Below are 20555 nucleotides of genomic sequence, written 5' to 3'. Positions count from 1 at the left end.
GATTGATTATCAGGTTTAATTCGTCGAGGCTACACAGGCGATGAGGCGCATTGAAGATCCTTAACGGGCGCCGAAATCTCGAACACAAGGGTGTTTTCGCTTTTCGCCTCCATCAGAAAGGCGGCCGCCGCGGTCGGGAATCGAACCCGCGTCCTCGTGCTCAGCAGCACAACGCCTTAGCCACTGAGCCACAGCGGCGGGTAATAAAGATGGCGAGGGAAACTTAGAAAGAGAAAAGTACGCACTTGTGTTGTCCCGTGGCCGCCTGAAAAATCGCCCGCCCGTCGAGTCGACCCCGATACGACAACAGGAAGCAACTTCGAAGCGGAGAGATTGACAAATCCAATCATACTTAAGAGGCTTAAGTGAATGGAGGAGGGCAGGTACAAGTGAGTCGTGGCGGTGATCAGGAAAATAAAAATGGAGGAGGTTGGTTTGCTTGGGCGGTTTTCTTGAAAAGTGAAGGGGAATGAGAAGAAAGAGAGAAAAAAAAACTAGGACCGAATCCTAAGTTACGGTAGGGTGTCGGGTACAGCAGGCCTATTTGTACCGTGCATAATTACGCTCCGTGTCCAGATGCAAGAGTCGGAAACGTGGTGTTGTCTGATTGCGTGTTCTTTTGGGGGGATAATTACCATTTCCGCTCGTGTACAAACCACCCGTCGGCCGGCGGCTCTCCCCGCTGGCTTTCACAACGTGTATGCATGAATACGCGTGAGCTCGTTTGTAGGCATCTGGGAAGCTTATAGGATTTCTTTTAAGGGGTGTGTATCGCAGTTTCGTGCGGCCGCTGCCTGTCAAGCAGCTAAACAACGGAGATTTGAGGGGAGTGACCAGCCTTTGGTTATTCATGAAAATTGATAAGGACAGAATATAAAAAGTGCAGAGCACGTTAGGGGCCCGGCTTGTCGTCGCAGCTCGTCCGCCGGTCGCGTGTTTCGAAATGCTTCGCTGCACAGAGCAGCCATGTGACATGTGTGATTTCGCTGCACACGCTGTTCTTTTGAGCGCTTTCTAATACGATACCGCCGTTCGGGCTCTGTGGCCTCGACGTAGAGTACTTGGGTTAGAGTCACAGCGGATGCCTCTCGTAGCTTTTTTTTTTTTTCATTGCTTACCTTTTTTTCTCAATTAATTTTTTTCTAAACCCAAATCTACGCGTTGTTTTTGTTAATAATAGTATCCGTGGTCCCGCTATCTTGCCACCGTAGTCACGCGGCGTCGCGCACCGAAACAGAGGCATCGAAAAGATACCCGCTGGTCCCTCTATTCAGCCTTCGGGCCAAAAATGAAGAGTATACTTGAACGAGAGGTTTACATAAGCAGAACCATTCGAAACTTCTGGAACCGCGGACACTTGTCGTACGTAACTGCTTTAATTTTAAAACGAAATTGTTTTATTCCTAAACACACCAAGATTTGACTGACGTCATATCCGTCACGGAAGTGACGCCAGTACAATGAGGCAAGTGGCCTGTAGAGGGTGCACCCCGGCACACAGAGTCTTTTAGCGGGGAAGCAACCTTTGGTACTAAACAGTACGTTATACTTAGGGTTGTTCGTTTTAGGTTTTTATATTTTAACACGAAAGAGTTTTATGCCGGGATACACCAAGACTTCACTGACGTCATATCCGTCACGGAAATGATGCGAGTACACCTTTGCCGAAGCGACCTGCCAGCATGACGTCGCTCACCGAGCACACCCACAAGACAGCCGCCCACCCGCAAATCATACTCAGCTGCAGATTTCGCTGCACATTTCCCTTTCGTGTTTTACTTATTCCTATGACCGAGGAATCAACCACAGCTCTTTTTTTTTAATTTCAACGCCTTTCTGGGCCAATAACAGTATGACACTAGCCCCGTGATTTACCTGTACGGTGCGAAATCATGGGGGGGGGGTATGGTGATGGTGGTAAGGGGGGGGGGGGGGGCAACGACCTAGACACTGGCGCTGTGGTGAAACGAATGATGTTTCGCATTCTTTTATGTCAGGACTGTGGCGTGTAAATAACTCATATAGCTTTATTCTTTCTAAATGTACCAGTACTGCAAGTGTGACGTCAATGGAAGCTAGTATTGACGTGCCATTGATGAAAAATTCATCACCTTCGTTTCATAAACTATGCTATTACCATGCTACAGTGCCTGATGAACTGATTTGCTGGCCTCAGTGCGGGCCATATCTTATCAACCATAATCACAAAGACCGTGTTGAATAATTCTTGACAAGATACTTTGCACAGACTTTTCTACAAAAGCTGAAAACATCCCACCAATGTAATCGCCTTCCCTCCGATGTTGTTTCTATCCGCAATAATTACTTGCTTCATCGAGCATTAGCTAAGATTGTATAATCAGGACTTTTTGCAACACATGCACTCTATTCCTATGTTTCTATACTTTTAATACCCACTCCCCTCTTTAATGCCTCTGGCTGAGATCTTCGAGCTGTTAAGGAGCGCCACACGCGACAGGCTGCAGCGCAAACGCTATCGACCAATCGCGGGACTGCATTTTGCGTCGCGCATGGCCGCCTCCCTCAATTCGGATCGCGCCAACACTCTCAGATATGCGCGCATGCCACCTCCCCGTTCGCGCCACGTGCCATGCGCATCGAGCGATTGGTCTGTTTCGGTTGCCGCGTGCCACGTCATTTAAACGGGGCCACTGACACCAATGGGGTGGCATTTGTATGGTTGATATTGCTTAAGGCTTCTCTACTCGGCACTGGCCCCGGGCGCCAGCAGACGCGAGGGTGGTCTCTAATTGTCCGGAACTCGCCGCAGCCTTGCTCTGACTCCGCTTCTCTGTGCGCCTGTTCGCCCTCCGAGCGCTGCGGTGTTGTCGCTCGGGGGCGGAATCGGGTATATAGACGGCAGCAGCGTTACCAGATTGAAAAAAGGCTTCGACGCCAGCTTCCTGCCAAAATTTCACCAGATTTCACCAGCACTAAAAAAATTCCGTATATGACGTATTTCCGGCTACTTCAATTTTTTAATAGTCGGCAGCAAATCACGTCTTCTTACTGTTTTTTTTTATTTTCACAGCCCTCCTACAGGAGAAAAATAGGTGAATAAAGATGTGAAACAACGATGACATTTTTAAGCATGCAGTCGTAAAGAATAGCCATCAAGACAGTGTTTTCGTTTCTTATAACAGTGCCTGCTATTTCGGAGGAGGTATATTTTAATTCCCTTTTAAACTGCATTTGCGAAATAGATTTGAGAGAACTGAAATAAAATCACTTAATTATATTCGCCCAGTGCCTAGTTGTCAAAACACAGAATAATCAAATTACCACGTGGTCAAATTAACGCAGCAGTGACTGCTCCTCTTTTTATGATATACTTTCTGCGCGCTGCATGAGACACTAGTAGCCATAAACACTTAATAGACAGCGAGTCAAGGATACGGTGTTTTTTTATTTATTTGCTTCTGTTGTAAAGCGGCAGTGCAACCTCGAAAACAACATTTCGTTTGCTGGTACATTGAACTAGAATTAAGTGAACTAGAAATTTAAATAGTTTAGGGGACGCGCCATGTCACAAAATAATAATAAACAATAATAAAAAAATAATAATGTCACAAATAATAAAGCTACTTTCCGCCTTAACTGCCTATTTCTAAAAAAAAGCGGCGATTTTTGTTTTCCCTTTCGTTTTGGCAGCGTCAACCAGCACAGCATTCTTTACACGAGACATTGTTTGCACCAGTTCAAGTCCGTCTCCTTCAATATCGAAGAAATATTGGCGGAGGACATGGACTGCCGAGAGCACTTTATTAAGGGCACAGGGTAGGCCCTATACTTCCCATGCATTTTTGACCATTTTGAGGTACATTTTGCTCGGCATCTAATAAAGGTATCTACATAACGTATATATCATTTTCTTTCAAATTTTGTGCTCTTTTAACTGTACTAGAATTATGAACCTCCTTAAAAAATTCATTTTTGTAAAATTTTTTGTCCGTTAGTACCTAAATTTTGGCTATATTTTAGTACTAAAAGTTGTGTAACAAAAAAACTGTTGGGTGCATATTTTCAATTCTAGTACAGAAGGTGTGCCAAGTTATGTAGATGACAAGGGAAAAAAATCAGCTCGTTGCTGTGGAAGATGTAAAAAATAATGGTACCTATGTAATAAAACACATGGTTTTAAGATAATCGAGTTTAAAGTAAAAAAAGAGGTGAAAAACAATACTTTTTTGCCAAAAACACCACTAGAGGAATTTATTTAGAAAGCACCTGCTTCGTAATCACCGTCGAAGTCATTTTTTTGCTTTTCAGCCGGTCGTCTGTCCTTCCTTGACTATTATTGTGCACCATCGCACAGATCTGTTCACTAAGTATATCGCTTGTGGTCAACCTCTTTAAGCCAATTGATGGTGGTGTTGCACCCTGGTTTTGGTCTGAATGATTTCAAACGCTGGCTCATGCGTTGCTATCATCATTTAATGAAAGAACAGCAACCAATGTTGCAATCATGACAGTGTGAAGCCCAGAAAATATGTTTTTTCGTGCGCGGCTTCGAAGGGCAAATGTGTAAAAAACGTGCAACAGGGTCTTTGGATTGCCCTGGCTGAAAAATCAGCTATGCAATGGTTGCTAAGCAATTTTTTAATACAGCTGGTTCCACAAAAGCATTTTGATCTGGAACTGGAAGTTCTTTGATGAAAAAAAAATGACAATAAACACTGAGAACATTCTTAAAGAGGATGTGGGCACTTACTACTTGAATACGGGGAAACTGTTTTTTAGCGAGAAATATGACTTTTTAAAGGCAAGTATGAATATGGAAAATGTGAACAAGGAACTGAACTTTCCTAATTGCGAAGAAAAACAAAAAGTCATTTTTTCAAGATTTCGCCTTACCCTGTGCCCTTAAGCGTCTTACGGCTTTAACTCGCGACATCCTCTGCCTGTTCGGTGCTTTTTATCGGCATTACGACGGTGCTGCTGACGGTGTCCGCGTCCGAGGGGCTTACAGTTACGGCAACGTCGTCGTCGACACTCAGGAAATCTTCGAAGGACACTCCTTTCGGCACTGCATCGCGAAGGTTGGCGAGCTGCCGTCTCGGCCCGGACTCCTCGTTGACTGGGCAGGTTCCGTCGTGAGTTCCGCACGTCGGAAACAGTTACGGAAAGTGTCGGGCGTCATGCCGCTCCATACGAGGCGCAATGTCTCAGTCGCGGCCTTTGCTCAGTGGTCGCGGCCAATCAACATCTCAATCGCAGTTCCGAGGCAGTGCATTTTGGCGTCCATTCTAGGCACGCCGAGTCTCGATATATCAGATGTGAACTTCGTTATAAGGAATATGTTTCGCGCGTATTTCCATAACTGATTCATTTTTGTTCGATATATAACATACTTCGCTCTATCCGCGTTCGTAATAGTCGGGTTTGACTGTATACGTGCATGCTCATTGTTTACCGGCATGTTGACGCCTGCCGATTCCCTGTGGATGCTTGATGGCAGCCGAACAATACTTCTTCGGGAGTGAGGAAGGATGCGAGGGTTCGAGATGTCAACGTTTATAAGGCAGCAGGGAGGAATAACGTTAGAAAATCCGGGATTATTCGTAGATACTCGCTTATTAGACGCAGGAACTTATGATACAGTGTGCTGTTGAGTACTAGGTCACAGTTCGTATCTATTTTAACAGCGGAGCTGTTAACCTTGAGCTTGGTCCGGTGGCGTTAGCAAAAAAGTACCCGGAAAAAACTGTGCAGCCTGTAAGGGGTGCACCACCGCAGATAGTGTATTATAACTGTGAAGCCTTCGCGCCTGCTCTAGAGTGAGCACAAGGGGCATATACGCATGCGCGCCCCTTACTACATTAAAAGCAATAGTCTTTCTTGGACTACTAAAACGCGAAAGAAAAAAAATTGGCGCAGCTTCAACCAGTGGTGCAATGCTGGAAAAACAGCAGAGCTTGGGGTCGACCTAGTTCAATTCCTCTCCCCTGGGATCATCTTTCAGTGTGTGGTCCCCACCGGAACGGCCTGGTAAAACCCAGCTTAACTTGGCCTCACCTCTCAACACTCAGCCTATACCCTAGCAAGAACATCGCAAAACGTAACAAATCTCAGCAAAACCTAGCAAAACTTACCAAAACGGGAAGAAGCTATGGTCGACCCCAAGCTCCGCTGTTTCTCTAGCTAATTGTACTACTAGTGCAAGCTTCGCCAAATTTGTTTTACGATGGAGGCGGAACATAAAATGTGTACGTGTGTAGGACGTATCAACGCACGTCGAAGAACTCCCGCTGATCTGAATAGATGCGTTGCCACCCATTGAGGCCCAGGTGTTTTTTTCGACCTGTAAAGTCCCGTTCTGAACTTGTTGTCAGTGGATGGCGCACACAGCATGACATAGAAATACTGAAACAAAGAGGACCCCGGGTGGCGCTCTACCACTTCATTTTTCGTTCAGGAAGGATTGCACGTGCTTATCTACGCACATGAAACTTAAAGGAACCCTGCAACACTTTTTCAACCTTTTTTTTTTAAATCTTAAATGTTTGCAGAACGTAGTCACTCAACACACCTAGTACTTAAATTAAGGGGTCGCAAAGTACAACAGCCAAAAAATTACTGCTCTATGCGCGTCAGATAACTTGGAAACGCGCCCGAAAGAATTTTCTCTCTTTCCCGGTCTTGAAATTCTTCGACCGCTCTAATTACGTCATTAAGGCAGGCCATGTAACGGCTGTTGGCCGGTTTCCCTTCCGTTGCAGCAATGGACGCTTTTCGATAGCAATTTAAAAATAAAGCCATAACAACAAAGTATAAACAGAAGGCGTATCAGTTGCGACGAGCAAATCACGCAGTGCCTCTCCGTGCTGGCGATAACTATAGCTTTCGCAGTGCTTCCAGACGCGAAGGAAAGAGTGAAAGCGTTCATCAAAAGTGTTGCAGGGTCTCTTTAACGTCGCCGTGCTGCGCGATTACTTTACACGCAGCTTTCTGCATAGTCTGTGCATCTTTCAGAATTTGAGCTTCAGTTCTAAATTGCGTGTGCCGTAACGAGTTAATTCCGTTGTGTAACTCTTTCCTATCCCCTACTCGCAATGTTTGAAGCGCTGCAGAAGTACTAATGTAAAACACAAAACTGGCGGAAAGCGCTGTCGCGTGTAAGGTTATTTTTAACTGAAGCCAACTGACTCACTCCACAGCCTGGCGTGGTAAGGAATACGGGTCGCGAAAGAGGGGTGATCATTGCACCTGAGCGAGAAAGCAAGCAAAATGATGAACTGGGCGGGAAGAGTTTCAAGAGCAGAGGAGGAAACAGGAGCGGCGCTAACTCCCTGAAGAAGTCACCCAAAATATGCTAATTCATTGCTTGACGAACTGACAGCACCCCGCGCGCGCCGGCAGTGAAATAGCCAGACAGCATTCGAATTTGTCTTTGAAAAACCTGCTCTGCCGCGCTCCGCTCCCACTCTTCCTCCTCCCCATCTTCATCCACGCCCCTTTGACGCCGCTCTCCAGCGTTCTAGGTCCGGGTGCTATATAAAGCGTGGTCCCTCGCGCCGCCGTCTTACGTCAGGGCGGGATAAACCACAGTTGGCACACAGATTGTGGCGAGAGGAGCGAAGTTTAGCACGTGATCCATGTTTTCACCAACGCCCTCCGAATAAGAGGCCAAGCACCGTTGGCGGTTGCGTCACCGAGAGTGGCGGATAGAGAACTCACACTGAGCGCGCGACGAGCCCGCACAAATACTGGGTGGCATAGATCCAGCTCCTCCTTGATGTGGGTTACCAGGAGGAGGAACTGGTCACGGAGGGTGGTGGCCGTAGTCAGCCGCGTGGAACTCGGGGCGAAGCACTGCTTGCATTGCCTGTGGACCACTGAGACTAAGAGGCTTTGCATTTAACAGCTGTGGAAGAATAAATAGTCCGTGACTACCTGTGTAAAGGTTGTATACTTCAGCATTGGGCCCCAGATGAGCAGACGAGGTGGTGTCTCCTCCCACGACATCTTTAACCCTCATGTTAGCTTCAGCCGGCAGCTGATTTCAGTGCGATGAACGCTTGCTGGGGTTGCTGTGTCAATGGGGCCCGAACTAAGTCTTTCCAATTCACTGCATCAGCCAACATTTCGACGCTGATCGGTACGCCCTTCTAGAAATTTATAAACAGCAGGGCTAGCTGCTTCTTATCGGCAACAATAAGCCAGCCATCAAAAGTTTCCCCTTAACGGGATGCCATGGCAATGACGTTCAATAACGAAATATTGAAGTAGCTCCGCAAATGCACTGGTTTTGGGCCACCCAGACATCTGCTTGAGGTATCATATACGTATATGTACGCTGCGAATGGTCATGGCAGTACCCATAAATGAAACTTTTCCTTCAGTTCCTTGGTTTTCATTGCTGTTCATTTTACAGTGAAGAGATGTCACGGGGCAGAATTGGTTGCGCTTTTCGTAAGTTTTTCATCCTTTAAAACAACCTCGTCACTTTCGCTCAGCAGTGTACATGTCTATAGTGCGTCTGAGGCAGACGAATAAACCGGGCGTCAAGCGCGATCTTAAGTGAACGAAGTATTACAGTGTTGTAAAGTGGTTGTAATTGCAAAAGCACGTTTCTTTGAGCGCAGTGCATAGAGTATGCGGCCAAACTTGGTCCGGCGAGCACAAACCTGCCGAAGAGTTTTTTTCTTCGATTGAGCCTCTGTCGGAATGCCGCTGCTACTTCAGAACCAAAGGGTCCCTTAATGGAGACCGATCAGAAATGGTCTCGAAGCATTCTCCATTCGTTTGAGCATGGAAACGCTGCGAAACCCGGGCTGTCGACAGCCAAAGGCGGTATCGCATGCGATTGGTTTGACTCAGACATGTATATACAATTTTATCACTTTACAATTTGCAGTGGCTATCAAACCTTTTAATAGCCTTATGTGAAACTAGCTGCAAGACGGCTGAGGTGCAATTTAAGAAAATGACGCTTTCGGGGCCCCGAAGAGTAGAAAGGATTTAAGGAGAAAATGCAGCGAACTACAAAAAAAAATCATAATTTTGGTGTTCAACGCGCCGGAGCTATACAGCGATGAGGCGCGCCGTATAGGAGGGCTCCGGATTATTTTTGACCACCTGGGCATCTTTAACGTGCGCCTAAATCTTGACACACGGGCGCTTTCGTTTTGCGCCTCCATCTGAAAAGCAGTCACCGTCGCAGGGATCGAACCCACATCCTTGGGCTCAGCAGCGCAACGCCTCAAAACCACTGAGCCACTGCGGCGGGTGAGGCAGTGAACTACGTCCTGGGCGAGGGTTTAGGGGCCTGTTCGACGTGATGCTTCACCGGCGTGCGCAGAGACAAAATGGCGGCACCTTTTCTAGGGGAGGGTAAAAAATGCGATAAACAAGAACCGTGGGGCACCCGCACCTCTCTTTTTCGCGGTAAGGTGCGCGGAATGCCAGACGGCTCGAACAGCCGGCGAACTCGAGAACGACGCGACGAAAAGACTGACGAAGACTGATCCTCGTCAATGTTTTTTGGCTGCTGTCGCGGCGGCCAAGCACGTAAGCGCTCTTAGCAGTGCGGTGCCAGACATGCACACCTAACGCCCACACAGCAAGGTGGGGGACGCGCGGCCGGGAAAGGTGTGAGCGGGCCTCCTTAAAAATAACGGAGTGCTGAGTAAAGTTCCCGCCACGACGACACGCGCACGTGCGCCGTTGTGTAAACGAGGTCGCAGACGCGCTATAGATAAAACTCGTGGAACGGCAAGACAAAGAAGACGGAGGTAAGACAGCGGTGGGAAAGAGATGCATCTCAATATAGATATTGACTGCAGGGGGTGAAGAAGGGAGTAGAGATCCTCGTACGCCTTTGCGTAAGTGTGCACGTGTGACGTTATAGGCCGCTGCTTGGCCGCAGGGCCCTCCAAGTATACTGTATCAACCCACCGAAATTCCAACCGCGGAGACGCCAAGCTCGGAACTGTGTCAGATGCAAGTGCGATCAGCTGTTCGCGCACGCTCATAGGCGCCCTGGGAGAGGAACGTTCAAGGCTGCGAGGCCGTTCCACTTGCACGCCCACGATTTCCCCTCAAACCGTCTGGTCCGCGCCAAGCCGCCTGGTTTTGTAACAGAGCTGGACACGAAAACAGTAGCAGCAAAGGGTCGTTCGGCACTAGAATAAGCAGCCGCGTGCGCCTCGGCGTGACAGCCTCGTCGAGTGGCAGCAGAAGGCGACAGCTGCGTGGCAGCGCAAGACGAAATAATAAAGCGGCGAACGAGCCGCGGTGAACCACCGGGCGTCGCCGGATGCACTGTGCCCGGCCTTTAAGAATAGTCGCGGCGCGAGTTCTGTTCTGGGCCCGGCGTTCTTGGACCGCTTTCAGTAGAAGAAGACGGGGTTCAAGAAGAAGGAAAAAAGAGGCCAGCACAGGCTGCGGGGGCAGAAGGCCAGCGGTACTGTTACCCGTATTTCTGAAACCTTCGCCAGCGGAAGACGAAGCCCTGTGACGGGTGCAGCTCGAGACAAAGCAGCGCGGCTGTGTCATTCGTCGGCGACGTCGGTGGTGGTTGTGGTGGCGGTGGTGGTGGCACGGTGCCCTCGCCAGGAGACGACGAGGACCACGAAGGAGCGCGGCGGAGGGAACGTGCGCGGGGAGGGGACGGCTCTCGCAGGGCTGTTGCCGCGCTGTCAGCGATGGAATGCGGCGGCCTCTTGCTCCCAGCGGCCGTTCGGAGGCACCTTTCCAGGGGCCCGCACACGCACGCGCTGCTGCTGCTGCTGCTTGCCTCGGCTTTCTGGCTGTTTGGCCCATCTTAATTGGACCCGGTGCGCCGCCACGCCCGGCTCGTCTCTGACCCGGCAGCCAAAACTGCCCTGGAACACACGGAACCATTGTTCATCTGTGCCACTCTTTCCCAATCTTCCTCTCTCAGTCTGGGAACATGCACACTTGGTTCCACGTGCCCGGTGTTCCAGCAGCCGTCTTTCTTTCGAAACAGAGCGGGGATCTCTTTTTGGACTGGCGGGGCCCCCGACTTGCGTTACTAACAAGGTTTCATTTATTCGAGACTGAGTGGTTTGCCCGTTGGCTGCATTGGTGACGCCTAGCTCACGGCTTTGTTCTCGGCAGACGTTTCCGTCGCGCTCTTTGGAAACGCTGCAAATCGGGCAAAGATAGATGGCCCAACTCACTCGTTTTTCACCCTTCGCGTTCACAAAGAGCGGAAAGGGTGAGGGGGCTGGCGAGGGAAGCAACGGCGAAGGCCAGCCGCGGTGAACCCGTCTCGTTTTGAGCACTATACTATTACTAGCACGTCACTGGTCTCTTAAGTTCATGAATGCTGCTTTTACTTAGCGGCCAGTTAGCTTCAGAAGGTTGCTGTAGCGGGCCTGACGTCAAACCCTTCTTGTGAAACGCTCGCTGTAGCGTAGTAGACCGACGGAGAGAGTAGTGTGACAAAACACTCCACTCGTGTGGTGGCCGCCAAACGGACTGCTTTACATGACTGTTCATCATCGCTATGTGCGGCGTGTCCGACACGCCCCAGCCAATCGTTCCACACTGCTGCTGCTTGCACACGATGCGAATCGATGCGAATAAAGTGCTGGCGGCTAATCCTGCTTACGTGGGATGTAATACGATCTCAAATTTTAAGAAATTCCTATGAAGTAAATGTGACGAACTTTTGCCGCACTTGTAGGCGTGCAATGCAGCCTTGAGCGACTGCAAAAGTTAAGAAAATAATTTACCCGATTCCCATAAGCTTGAGATAAACGAGTTATAGTTGACATTTTAAGGTGAGTTTAGATGGTAGTTGCGCAATATTCTTGTCCAGAAAGTCGCTAAAACGTTAATATTCCTCTGTTATTACTTCATTTATTCAGTTTTCTATTTACGCGTCTCCGTCCCCCTTCTAGCTCGCTCCACGAAGGCCAAGGCATAGTTTAAGCCACCTATCCTGTACGGCAATCATTTAGCCCATATGTATGAATGTATGTATGTATGTATGTATGTATGTATGTATATATATATATATATATATATATATATATATATATATATATATTGTCGCGAAGCGGAGGTCTGATGATGTTTTCTAGTTGTTTTTAGTTCTGTGCCGCCGCCGGGGCTCTTCCTCCAAAGTGTTGTGTGTAAAAGCGCTTCGGACGCGGCTCGGCCACCGAGGCCCCGCTTTTCTAAGAAACGTGTTGCCGAGTGTGTCTGCCCGTCGGCCTACCGGGAGACGACGGCTGCTGGGGGAAGCGAACCCTCGCCTCGGCTTGTATTACCGCGGCCGCGGCGTTCCATTCCCCCTGTGGCGTGTGCACTGCTCGCCCTCGGGCTCCGTGTTCTTCAGACGACCTTCCCTTTTCCCCTGTCTACTTTAGTGCGTTTTGTCTAACTACTTGCTCTACGCCCGTAATTCTCCAAGCGCGCGTTTTCGAGTCGGAACCTTGTGTCTGTGTTTTTGGTCCTTTTCACTTTGGCGGGGACATGTCTGATTGGAGCTAAGAAGCGTCTTCCTGATTGGCTGCGGGTGTGCCTTAGCCTTTTCCCACCCGGTCCGCACACGCTAGGATGCGCTTTTTCCCCCAATGCGTCCCCCCAAAGCAAATATAACGCGGCCCCTCTGGCGAGCGAGAGGGGGAGCAACACCAGGAGAGCCGCACTCTGCCGCTCGTCGTCGTGCCCTCCCGCCGGGAGCCATTCGCCCGCCAACTATGTCCCGCTAAGTACTCTGAATCTTTGACTGTCTTTCTAATCTATGTAACAAGTGTATTCATTCTAATTCATATGTGCTAAATGTCACCAATGTCATCTGTAAAGTAAACAAGTTATCCTTTAAAACCTCTTCGACGTCTCGACTTTTTCCTTCCGATCTTCATGCTACAGTAGCGGCAGTATGTAACCAAAATACTACGTTACAAAAGTGGTGATAGGTGCGGGGTAGCGAACACCCCCTCTGCCATCATGGGCTCCCCCCTCTCCTCGTTCATCTTCCTGCTGCTCATCTTCGAGTTCTCCTTCTTGACCGGGCAAGAATCTTCAGTTTTCACATCATCCGTCCGCACTCCGCGGGCGGCAAGAAGCGACGACATGCGCGACAGTGGCAAAGACTTTCCTACTCCACGGCCATCGCCGCGCTACCAGCCCGGGGCAAGCTGGGCCCGCCATCGCCTCCGGCGAAGAGAAGCCTCCGGCCCAGGCGTCAACGGAACGTCGCCGCGCCGGCCACTCTCCATCGCGGCGGCAAGCTTCCCGCGCAAGCAGTAAGGTGAGGGATTTTTGCCTCTCGGCGCACCGCATGATTGTGGGCCTGTAGGCTTTTCTTCTCCGTGTGTCCGGGGCGCCCACTGACTGGTTGTCTTTGGTTCATTTCCTTTGCCAGCACCAGCCTGCTTATGTAACTAGCCGCTGTGGATGCTGAAGCAATAATTTATGTGCGTGCAGCCGTTTTTTCGTGGGGTATGTGGGCTCTTCGCGCGGGAGTTGGACAGCTTTGTAGTAAGAATCTTAACGGCACAAGCGTTCGGCTCTCCCGGCGAAGGAGCCCCGAAGAAGACCCCCACGCGCCTATGAAAAGGCTGATTTTTGCGCAGATCTCGCTATATTAGAGACTGCTGATATCCGTTTCCTCGGCTCCTTTCCACCGAAGTTAGGTTTTGTCTTGAAGCAAATACGGCAGCCACTTCGGGGTTGGGGGTCTGAGGGAAACGAGGAGTTGAGAGATGTTTCCGCTGCACGACGCTACTCGAACTACAAACAGACACCAGCAGGGGTGCCCGGGATGCCGCGGACGGGGAGAGCTCGCGGGCGTGCAGTTTTGCGAATGCGTCGGGTTGGCGGAAGTTTCTCACCACTGCTGAGATTTGACTCTTTTCTTTCTTTGTAAGCATGTACGATAGCGAATATGTAGTTTTGAAGTCTTCTTTGTTAATTTATCGTGTTTTACCTGTATCATTTCCGCTCGTGTTCATGAACAAGTATGAATGTTTTTTTGTCGATTTTATTGTTTGTATCTGAGTATTGAGCGGTTAGGAGCGTCTGAACTGTTCTGAAAGGCTTCGTCAGGCGCCAATGTTTATTTTGTATCACACTTCATATGCGCGACCGCCAAGTTTTGATTTTCGTAGCTTTTATGTTGAGATGGTCGGAAGTTTTTCTCGGAAGTCATTTTCTTAGTCGTTTTGTTGTGTTGGCGTCTAGTATTCTTGTAACCCGTTTTCGTAGCCGTTCCTTTCTGTTAGTTTCGAGTGTTGGAACGAATGTGCGGGTCTTCTTTAAGTACGTGAGACGAGTTGGGCTGTTTTTGAAAGAGTACAGTTGAATATAGAAATGTGTCGAGACTAATGCCCAAGAATTGCTGGTGTGCGTAGATTTCCACTTGCCGGTGAGATACAACATCGATACAGTGAGCCCTAGTATATAATTTTGTTTCTGCCTTGTAGTGCCTTCTTATGAACCGTTTGTAATCGTATCTGTAAGGCACTGAGTATTTCCTTGAGTGGGAGTTGCTGAGACTGCACTCATGTTTTGATTTGCAGATTATTTTGAGTTAGATAGGAGGTTACTTTATCTTGTGCGATGTGTTGTTCAAACACAGACTGTATTTCTTTCGCGTCTTACTGCTCGGTATAGCCTGAATAGTGGAGTTGTTTTTGCACTTTCTCCAAGATGAGACTTTTAGACCGCGCCTGCTATTCCGATGTTATTCACGGTGTTCTTGTTATTTTCTTGTTATGTGTAAATGAAATGTTTTCGTCTGTGCTGGACAAGAGACTGTGCGTGTGTGAACTGAAAGCGGAACTCCATTAAGTGCCCGCGTGTGCGTTGACTGATTCCGAGGAGATAGTTGTCGACTCCTGTGTTTGAGTCTGTGTTTCTTCTTATTGAGTTCGTATGCCATGTCATTTGAGTATCACCGTCAATTTGTGAAACTGTGTTTTTATGGTTTAGACTTTGTGCAAGAGTGAGGGCACTCTTTTTTCCGTCGGGGAAGGTGTCGCGAAGCGGAGGTCTGATGATGTTTTCTAGTTGTTTTTAGTTCTGTGCCGCCGCCGGGGCTCTTCCTCCAAAGTGTTGTGTGTAAAAGCGCTTCGGACGCGGCTCGGCCACCGAGGCCCCGCTTTTCTAAGAAACGTGTTGCCGAGTGTGTCTGCCCGTCGGCCTACCGGGAGACGACGGCTGCTGGGGGAAGCGAACCCTCGCCTCGGCTTGTATTACCGCGGCCGCGGCGTTCCATTCCCCCTGTGGCGTGTGCACTGCTCGCCTTCGGGCTCCGTGTTCTTCAGACGACCTTCCCTTTTCCCCTGTCTACTTTAGTGCGTTTTGTCTAACTACTTGCTCTACGCCCGTAATTCTCCAAGCGCGCGTTTTCGAGTCGGAACCTTGTGTCTGTGTTTTTGGTCCTTTTCACTTTGGCGGGGACATGTCTGATTGGAGCTAAGAAGCGTCTTCCTGATTGGCTGCGGGTGTGCCTTAGCCTTTTCCCACCCGGTCCGCACACGCTAGGATGCGCTTTTTCCCCCAATGCGTCCCCCCAAAGCAAATATAACGCGGCCCCTCTGGCGAGCGAGAGGGGGAGCAACACCAGGAGAGCCGCACTCTGCCGCTCGTCGTCGTGCCCTCCCGCCGGGAGCCATTCGCCCGCCAACTATGTCCCGCTAAGTACTCTGAATCTTTGACTGTCTTTCTAATCTATGTAACAAGTGTATTCATTCTAATTCATATGTGCTAAATGTCACCAATGTCATCTGTAAAGTAAACAAGTTAACCTTTAAAACCTCTTCGACGTCTCGACTTTTTCCTTCCGATCTTCATGCTACAGTAGCGGCAGTATGTGACCAAAATACTACGTTACAATATATATATATATATATATATATATATATATATATATATATATATATATATATATATATATATATATATATATATGTATATATATATATATGTATATATATATATATATATATATATATATATATATATATATATATATATATGTATATATATATATGTATATATATATATATATATATATATATATATATATATATATATATATATATATATATATATATATATATATATATATATATATATATATATATATATATTGTGAGCGCTTACTTGTGCACCTGTGAACTGCCCACACTGTGCCCGTCCACCGTCCATCGGTGTGGTCAACCTCTCGCCTGTCCATAACCATTACAATCATCATCTGTACATAATCATCATCACAAGTCTCTTGGTTGTGGAATCGCGATCTGGACATTAAAGGACGGAACCATTCGCTCTGCTTTCTCTCTGAGAGAAGCGTCCCAAGCTTCTTACAAGTGGTAGTGGTTGCGCTTGATCCCGACCTCTACCTAGTCCGGCTGCACCACTGGAGCTGCGTTCCGGCCGCCTTTTGTCGGCGCGAATCCCTCCGATGGAGCGAGAAAGCGCGCCGAATGCACCCGCTTCTGCCTCGTCACCATTCCTGGTGACCTGCCGCCAGGTCGACCCCCCGTCTTTCCGTGGCCTTCGTGGCGAAGATGTCGAGGACTGGCTGGAACAGTACAACAGGGTCAGTCAGTTTAACAGCTGCGACGACGGTTTCAAGCTTCAAAATGTCGGGTTCTACCCGTTTCAAGTAACCGAAACATGGTATTTAAATAACAAGGAAAGGCTGACTGATTGGGCTACCTTCACCGAAAAGCTTCGCAAGATTTTTGGCGTTTATTCCGCTCGCTCGGATGTAGCAAAGAAGAAACTTGAAACACGCATGCAGCATCCCGATGAGACGTAGGCGTCGTATATCGACGATGTCCTCGCTCTTTGCCGTCGGGTTAGCCCGGGTATGCCAGAAGCGGACAAAGTCAAGCATGTCCTCAAGGGAATCACCGAGTTTGCCTTCACTGCCCTAGCGCTGCGAAATCCATCCAGCGTCGATGACATAAGGGCCACATGTCAGCGCTTTGACCAGCTTCACGCGATTCGCCTACAGCCAAGTACGGGACTCGCTCGTCTTCCGCCAGAACCAGAGTTGCGAACTTTAATACTTTGCATCATCCGCGAGGAGCTCCAGCAGCAAGGCTACCTAAGCTCCTGCGCTCAAGATGACCGCTGCTCCCAGCCAGCAACTGACTTGCGAGAAGTCATAAAAGAAGAGTTGGCGTCAATGACTGGCAGTCCTCGCAACGGTCACCCAGTTGCTCGCATCGGCTCTTCTTATGCGGACGCACCGCAACGACCACCAGTTGCGCCGGTTTAACTTTCGTCACCGCCGCCCATGCTCGGCCAGTTAGCAGCCGTCTCGCCCCGACGTCCCGTTCAGACTGCGTATCCGAACTGGCGGCCACGTCTCGACGTTCGTTCCAACGAAGGCCCTGTCGGCTTCTACTGCGGCATAAGAGGCCACATCACGCGCTTCTGCCGACGCCACCTGCAAGATGAACGACGAGGTTACGCTCCTTACGAACGTGATGTCCGCTTTAACTACGCGCCTCGAGGACCTTCCCACTCTCCTGGACAACGTTATTTGTCTCCTCAGGACTCATTCGACCATTCGCGCAGTGGCCGTGACTCGAGGCGTCGTTCCCCCTCGCCTTACCGTCGTATCGTGTCACTCATTCACCCCGTCTCTCGTGACCCCGACCTCCAACCGGAAAACTAGGCGCTGCAGTTTGTGGAGGGGAAACTGCATCGTTCGGACTGATTGAAACTCCTCCAGAGCGCCCTTCAAATGTATTATCTGTTGAAGTGGAAGGTATTAGCGTGCAAGCTTTAGTTGACACCGGAGCCAGCCTTTCTGTTATGGATTCTAATCATCATCGGCTTGCTTCAAGGCGGCACCGATACCGTTGCTGGACGCATCACAGTAGAGCACACAAGGTCTGGAGGCATCTTAAATCGCGAGGATCGGCTCTTCTGTTACACATTTTTTAAGCTTTGTGAAGGCCAGCTCGCAGTGAGGGTCCCATTTCCAACTGGCATCATTGCTGAGAAGGCGTGTCAATGGGTGAGCAATTTCACTGAACTGGGCGATGTACCGACGGTAGACATTGACGGTGCCAAGAAAACGCTGTAGCTCTTTTGAGCGTGAGGGCCTGGGAAACCGCAGAATCGCCTCCACGTTGCTCTCTTTTTGGGCTGACTGTGCCATTTGAGACCCTGTGTCCCAGACTCCCAGGTACTCAATGGATGTCTGGGCGAACTGACATTTCTTCAGCTTCAGCCTAACGCATTCGCTTTTGAAAGCGTTGAGGATAGCGTCGAGATGCTTCAGATGGTCAGAAAACGTATCCGAATACACCACAATATCATCGAAATAGTTCGTCACGTGCGTTAATCGATGTTTTGCCAAGATGGACTTGACAGCCCGCTCGAAAGTAGCTGGAGCGTTCCGCAGACCAAAAGGCATTACAAGCCATTCGTGTGTGACAAAGGCTGTTTTAAGGATGTCTTCTGGGTGCATCTTGACGTGCCAGTAACCCGAAGTTATGTCTAACGTTGAGAAGAACGTCGATTTCCCTAGAAAGTCAAGAACGTCCTCAATGCGATGGATAGGATGGTAGTCGGGCACCGTCACGGCGTTAAGCTTGCGGTAGTCTATGCAAAAACGTGTTCGCCCTTTTCCTTTCTTTTCGGCCAGAGGTACCGGACCAGCGTACGAAGACGTAGACAGCCATATTACGCCTTGCGCGAGAAGGTCGTTGACTTGTCTGTCCATTTCGACGGTATCGGCTTCTGAGCATCGATAGGGGGCCCTGCGGATGGGGACGTTGTTGGTAACAGGAATGTGATGCATTTCAGTAGCGATACATCCAATGTCAGTGCGATTTTGAAAAAATGTCCTCGTACTTGTGGAGAAGCTACTTAAGTGCAGACCTCTGAGTTTCATTTAGGTGGCCCAAATCGGCAGCTTGAACTTCCTGTAAACAAGCGTTTTTGTCAGCCGCGTAGCGGACTTGTGGGTGTTGAGAGTGGAAGACATAATTTCCTTGGCGTAGGGTCAGGGTGTCGAGATCTCGAAACAAGTTGAAGAGACAGGTGCTGTCCAAGCCAAGAAGTACATTGCTCTTCATTCCTTGCAGAGCGTGCGCTTCTATTTCCTTTGTGATTTTTCCGATTTGTATTTTTAGATTGACGCGACCCAAAGTTTTCGTAGATGATGTTACTTGTTCTACAGTGATGCATGAATCTCTCATTATTTGCAGGCAAAGGGTTGTCAGCAATGCTTCGCTGATGCAGGGAATTGTGGTTCTCTTATCAAGAGTAGCGCTTACTGGACTCCCGTATAATGAGTGCATCAAAGTGAATTAACATAGCTTTGGGTCGCCCTCCTCGTTTCCCTGGTTGGTAGCGAGGGCGGAAATGCTTGCGCGTCGTGGGCATTCATTGTGCCAGTGCATCTGTCGTGGCAAGCCAGCCATGGCGCAATGCCTGCATTCGGACATGGGTGCTCGAACCGGCGTATTAGGCGGACGCTGATGGGAATTGCCGCTCGGTGCATTGATCTGTGCGTGTCGACCTGGTGTAACGCGCTGCGACTTAGCTCGGTGCATAGCAGCCTCTGCTCTAAGCGCAGCTGAAAGCCACGCTGCTAGGGTGGATGAAGCAAGCCCAGAAAGAGCTATTTCCATTTCAGCAGGGAGACCGTCCATGAGCCCTGATATAAGGTGAGCATCTTTTAGGTCACCAAGGCGTCCCAGACACAATTTTTCGTCGTAATGCTCTTTGAGGGTCCGGCCCGATTTCAGACGGCAATGAATGAGCTGACGGAATGGATCCGCGATGGCCCTTGCGAACCGTTCGGTCATGCATGCAACGAGGTCCTCCCAAGCTGTGCCAATGTAAAACACCTCGGTAAGGTACCAGCGGAAGACCTCACCTTCGAGGTAATCGGAGAAATGGCACAGCTTGTCTCGCTCGGTCCATGCAGCGGCCGCGGTCTTCATCTCGAAGAGTCGGAGCCACTTGTCAATGGGAACATCGTCGCTTGCTCCCGAGTACTTGCGGATGATTATGGCTTTCTTAGATGCTGTCATGATGCAGGGTTGCACGGTAAATCCTGTCGGCTAGTGCAACGCAGGAGACAAGGCGTTCGTCGAACAAACACCTTTATTGGCAACTTCTTCTTCTTTTTCGTCCATCACTTTTGCACCGCACCGTCTCTTGGTGGCTAATCTCTCAGTCCGGCCGACTCCATCCACTGCACCTTCCATCTGCGGGACGTCATATATATATATATATATATATATATATATATATATATATATATATATATATATATATATATATATATATATATATATATATATATAAGCAGTAAAAGAAAACTTCTCGAGGAGCCAGAAAAAAATACTTGAGAAAATGGTAGACACACGATTAAAAACAAAAACAGTGGTTTACTGACGTTTCGACTGCGGGACCAGTCTACCATTTTCTCAAGTATATATATATATATATATATATATATATATATATATATGTGTGTGTGTGTGTGTGTGTGTGTGTGTGTGTGTGTGTGTGTGTGTGTGTGTGTGTGTGTGTGTGTGTGTGTGTGTGTGTGTGTGTATAGTAAGTTCATTCAA

The sequence above is a fragment of the Haemaphysalis longicornis genome, unplaced genomic scaffold, assembly GCF_048455015.1.
Source record: "Haemaphysalis longicornis isolate Haplotype H1 unplaced genomic scaffold, Haemaphysalis longicornis Haplotype H1 scaffold_9, whole genome shotgun sequence".
NCBI lineage: Eukaryota > Metazoa > Arthropoda > Arachnida > Ixodida > Ixodidae > Haemaphysalis > Haemaphysalis longicornis.
The sequence above is the reverse complement of the archived record's forward strand: the minus strand, read 5'-3'. Positions refer to the sequence as shown.